Consider the following 6,090-nt stretch of genomic DNA (forward strand, 5'->3'; position numbering starts at 1 on the left):
TCTCTAGCTAGGACTTCCAATACTAGTTGAATAGTCGTGCTGAGGGTAGATAACCTTGTCTTGTACCAGATCGTAGAGGAAAGGCTTTCAGATTTTTACGGTTGAGGATATTAGTCGAGGGTTTGTTATATATGGCTTTTATTATTTTAAGATAGGTTCCGCTTACCCCCAGTTTTTTGAGGGTTTTATCATAAATTGAAGTTGGATCTTACAAAGTGCTTTCTTAGCATCTACTGAAATGATCACATGGTTTTTAGCTTTCCTTTTTGTTGATGTGATGAATTACATCGATTGATTTTCAGATGTTGAACCATCCTGTGTCCCTGGTATACCTCCCACTTGGTCATGGTGTATGATCAGTTTAATGCATTGTTGGATTCTGTTTGCTAAGATTTTATTGAGGATTTTTGAGTCTGTGTTCATTAGGGCAATTGGTCTATAGTTGGGTTTTTTTTTTTTTTTGCATTATCTTTTTGGGTTTGGGTAGTAGAGTAATTTGGCCTTAGAAGATGTGTTTGGAAGTGTTTTTCTATCCAAGCTTTTTGGAAGAATGTGAGCAGGATAGGTGTTAGTTTGCCTTTGAAGGTTTGGTAGAACTTACTTGCGAAGCCATCTGGATCTGGACTTCTGTATTTTGGGAGAGTTTTGATTACTGTTTCAATTTCCATGCTTGTGATTGGTTTTTCAGTTCTTTTTCTTCCTTATTGAGTCTTGAGTGATTGTTTAAGTCTAGAAATTTATCCATCTGTTCAATGTGTTTGAATTTGTTAGTGTATAGTAGCCTCTAATAATCCTCTCAATTTCTGCAGTGTTAGTCATAATTTTTTTCTTCAATTTTTTATTCTATTTGAGATTTCCCCATAATTTTCTCAGTGAGACTTGCTAGACATTTGTTTACTTTATTTTTTTTGAAGAATCAGGTTTTAGTTTCATTAATTGGACTGTCATTTTATTCTATTTGAGATTTCCCCATAATTTTCTCAGTGACTTGCTAGAGATATGTCTACTTCGTTTTTTTTTTTGAAGAACCTGGTTTTAGTTTCATTGAATTAGACTATCATATATATATATATATATTAAATTTATCTCTGATTTTTAAATTTTCTTGTCAAATAAATATTTTATTTGGTTCAATATTTAGTTTATAATTCATCTGCCAGTACACTTCACTGTCTTGATTACTGCCAACTAGTCAAGATGTCTTGAAAGTTTATATATTTGTTGCTTCTACTTTGTAGAAATTGGCTTGGATTTCAATCAAGATTATTTGTCTATAGAGATCAATTTGGTAATAATAGACATCTTAACAATTTGGGTCTTCCAATTTCTGAAAATAGTATATTTCTCCATTATTTAAATCTCAATTTCCTTTGAAGTGTCCCATCTTTACAGTGATTATTAGCTCATAAAATTATAGTTTTCACATTCTAATATAAAACTCTTTGGTGATAGCTATTGTTTCCACTTTCCATTTAGATATATCACACAAATTTTGATCTATACTATTTTCAATACATATATATTTCACTTCCATTGTGCAGGCTCCTTGGGTTTTCAGTGCAATTTTTTTTTAATTTTCAGTGTGGAAGTCTTTCATTTTCAATTTATATTTTTCACGCTATTGAAAGGGGTGGTTTTTCATTTTTATTTCCCATTTATTTGCTATATAGAAATATAATTGATTTTTATTTTATTTCTTTATTAAAACATTACTTATATTTTTAAACATCTTTGTTCCTTTTTCACCTGTTTCTGGTGGGCAGGAGGGCAGAGGATTGCTGATGTCTGATATAGAAGGAGGCCCTATGATGCTCAAATTGGGGCTTGAGTCTGTTCCCAAGGCAGTGGTATCTGAATACTGAGTAAGATGCACTTCCTGGGTTTGGCTGCAGGCCCTGCAAGGCCTAGACTGGGGCTTGGTTCTATTCCTGAGTAGCTGCTGGCTGAGACTGGAGTCAGTGGTGCTTACCTGGGGGTTGTGAGTATCTATGATATAGAACAAGGCCCAGGCTGTAAGGCTCAGGCTGGGGCACAGGTCAGCTAGAAGGTGATGGTAGTAGAGCGATAAGTGAGCTGCACTTCCCTGGTGTGGCTGATGAGATAAGAGAAAATGCAGAGTGTGAAGTCACTCCAACTAATTATCATTCAGTCAACTGCAGAAAAGACAAAGCTGCTTCTAGTCCATGTGAGATAAATAGTAATTCTTATTGTGGTTCATCATTCAGTGACAACTAGTCATAACACACCTGGTAAAGACACAAACTCCACTGAGATGATTCTGGCTCCAGCCCTCTGAGGAAGTATGGCAAGTCAGCCTTGGGCCCCAGGTTCTCCCTGGCACCCCTCAACGCCTTTTATCCCATTTAGTTTCAGGGCAAGTAGAGGACATAAGGATCACGATGTCTAAGTCCAGCTCCTGCCCCTGAGAAGAGACAGTTCACCTCCCCCCACATCCACAGAAGACATTGATGAGTGAATAACCTAAGACCACAGCTTCCCAATGTGAGCTCCATAGTATGCGCCATGAAAGGCTCATGGGTGTCCCTGACATAGGGGTCCTATCAGCTCTCAAGGGGTCAATCAGGGCAAGGTAGCATCAATGTTTCATATAACTACTATCCCAAATGCTTAAAAACCACAGATATTGAGCCCCATCTTCACACCACACACCAAAATATGGCACTCTTCGTGTGTGTGTCAACATGTAAATACAAAATTAGATAGTGCAGAACACTTACCCACTTCAGGAATGGGTTGGAATTTTGTTGATTTCATGTGTCATTGGGAGCATATTCAAGGTAGCTTTCACTAACCCATAGGCTCTATGAATTTTAGCAGAGTCTAAGTCCAGACCTCATGTTTTCTGAACGCTGTTTATCCACCTGTGATCCCTAATCCCAAGGCCACAGATGACTCAAATTTGAAACTTGGGTGTCATCTTGGCCCCTCTTTGCCCTGCCACACAGGTTTGCCACAAGCACCATCCTAACTAGCCAATGTAAAATACCTCTCAAATCATGCCACTTTTCTCCATCCCATCTCCCACTACTTTTTAGGACACATTTTTTTTAAAGATTTATCTATTTATGCATACAAGAACTGGGGTACAGGCCAGAGGTGTGGGGGGTGAGAAGATTCACAAGAGACAGAGTGGGGAGCAGAACAGGCAGATTGACTGAAATACACTGCTGAGGGGAGCAGCGGGCAAGACGAGAGGTCTGCTGTGCCATGTGGGTAGCTCCCTGGATGGGAATCGAACTCGTGCTGCAGTGGCTGCGGATTGCTTCATAGGTTGTGTCTTAACCCCTTGCGACCCCAGGAGGCCCCTGTTTAGGACACGTATTTTAAAAAGTGTCTTTGCGTTGGATAAAATAGGGACCAGATGCTGGCTCTGTCCTTCCTGGTGATGTGACCTCAGAATGGAGGTCACAACACTCACCTTATTTTGAATGACCAGAGAATAAAATGAACCCTCTTAACTCCCTGTGACACAACAGACTGTGCAATGTTTGACAGAGCTGAGGACAAATGTTGCCACCTTCCTCAGGTTGCCCAGGATCCCTGGGGTTATAGCACCTGAGAGAATGGGAGAGAGAGAGGCAAGAAAGCATGCTTAATCTCTTGCTCTATTGAACACCCCAGTGGCGAGCAGCATGGCTAAGAGCCAGAAGACCCTGTGGGCCTTTGCTGAGCATTCACCCTCTCCTAAGGATCTACCCACTTTCCTCACCTACCTGAGCCTCCCCTTACCTGCAGGATTGTGACGTGATGCACTTGGAGTTAGTGCAAAGGTACAGGCAGAGGAGGAGTCTGGCTTAGCCATATGTCAGAAAACTGATGACGCATGCCTTTGCCTATGGCTGAACTGCCTGTCTCCTTCCTCCCCTCAGTTGCCCTGTGTGCTCTCACAGTTCATCTGACTGTACCAGGGATCATGGAACCCCTCTTTAGATGCACATCTTCACTCGTTCCTAGTCACGGTTGACAGTGGAGGGTCATATTTGATGCTTTCAAGATGATTCTGAACCCACCAGTCAGAGAAGTTAGCAGAACAGGACTTTCTGAAAACCCAGCCAACCACTTCCGGAAGCGCGCAGCCCAAAGACGATGATGGACTTGCCCAAGGTCACACGGAGATCACAGCTTCCACACGCAGGGAGAACTGCAAAGTTAATGGGGAGGCATACGATGCAGTCTCTGAAGCTGGGGCTGACAGAGGAAAGCGACTTCTGCTGTGGGCTTCAGAGTTTAAATGCCTGTACAGAGTGGGAGGCAGGTGACGCCCCAGACTGTGTGGAGCCAGGAGGACTGGAACTGGGTGATGGCAGTGTGAAGCCAAATCAATAGCACAGGTGTTCCTTTCAGGAGCTGATGTGCAGCTGTGGAAAATCCATCCTTCTTGGGCTGCAGTCCGGCAACCATGGCCGAGGAGGAGCCAGCATCACTGAGCTGGGAGGACAGAGCTTTACAGGCCTAAGAAAGATGCGAAACCCGCCAGCACCGCCACCACTGACACCATCCCCACCACACACCTGAGACTGATGTCAGTGTGGAAAGTGACATTGCTGAAAGGTGAAGCAGAAGCAGCCAAGAGTGCCAGCATCTACTTCTGGGAGAAATAACCAGCTCCTGTTTCAGGACCAAGCGCTGGGAAAGCAGAGACATGTGGCAGCAGAGGGGCTTGATCACGGCGCACGGATCTGTGTCTGTGGGTCCCTGGTCTCCCTTTCAAGTGTCTGGCTTCCTCCCTCACCAAGGCAAAGCAGGGTGACAACCATTTCCTTGGGAATCCGTGAATCGGGCCCGACCCTGGGTGGATCCGGCAGGCGAGGGCCATTGTGTGGGTGCACGGGCCTTGCCTGGGGAATTTCATTTAGCAAGTAGGGAGTTCAGACCTTGCATATGAGCACTGCAATGATTGAGCTTAGGTACAGAACATTTGGTTCCCAGCAGTACCGGTGGTGGCGCTACTATACGCTCCCGGTAGGGACTGCTCAGAGACAACCCTACTGTGTGTTTACACCGAAAAGACCCGTGACCATCGCCCAGCCATAGCATGTTGCACACCAAGTGCCAGGCTGAACACACCAAGACCAGATGCCCAGCCTCAGGTGCCCCTCAGCAAGACCCGCTCAAGCCTCGGCACCCTGCACACAAGACCCCACCTCAAGCCCTCTATTGCGTGTGTCAAGACCCACAAAAGCCCCGTTCCAGTGCCAACACCTGCCACCTGCAACAGGGACAGGAGCGACAAGGAGGCCAGGCCCCGGAACTCAGCTCCGTGAGGCGCTGGCCGGCGTTTTGCGTCACAGAGCAAGCACAGAAGAGGGCGACAGGATGCTCTGACCGCATTAACCCTCCCTCTCCACCAGACTAAGGGTCTGAGGGCTCCGGCACTCCTCTTCGTCAGCTGCTGACAGGTTACACGAAGAAGATTGAAAACTAAATAAATGCAAGCACAGCGCCCCAGCAGGAAATAAAAGCAAACAAGGCAGCGCACACGCTTAGGAGACAAGGAGCAGCAAAAACACAAGAAGGAAAAGCTGCAAAAGAAGAACAGAAGTCCAGGGAATTTAAAAAACAACACAGAATTCGAAGACCGAACGGATCAAGACTTCAGAATAACAATTTTAAGAATACGGAATGATGGTCTGGAAGGAATGCAAACACAGAAAGGCAGGGGCAGGATCTCAGAAAGGAGACCAGAAGGAAAAGAGTTTTTCACTAAGCAGATTGAAGATATTCAAACACACAAGCACACGTCCACGTCAGCTGGCAGAAGAGAGACTTGTAGAAGTTGAAGATGCGAGAGCGCAAATGACCCAGGTGCAAGAAGAGAGACAGATAAATCTTAGGAAAACTGAAGAAACTCTAGGAGAACTCTCAGACTCTGGTAGAAGAGGAAACATAAAGACAATGGGTATTGTACAGGTGCAAAAAAAAAAAAAAAAAAAAAGAGCACAGAGAACCTACTCAAAGAAATAATAGCTGAGACCTTCCCAGCACTAAGGAAAGAACTGATGGTGGGAGTGCAGAAGCTGAAAGAAACACAAATCATTAAATACAAAATGACCTGCACCAGGCCACGTC

Source organism: Talpa occidentalis, unplaced genomic scaffold (genome assembly GCF_014898055.3).
Source record: "Talpa occidentalis isolate TD23 unplaced genomic scaffold, MPIMG_talOcc4v2.1 talOcc4.15, whole genome shotgun sequence".
Taxonomy (NCBI): Eukaryota; Metazoa; Chordata; class Mammalia; order Eulipotyphla; family Talpidae; genus Talpa; species Talpa occidentalis.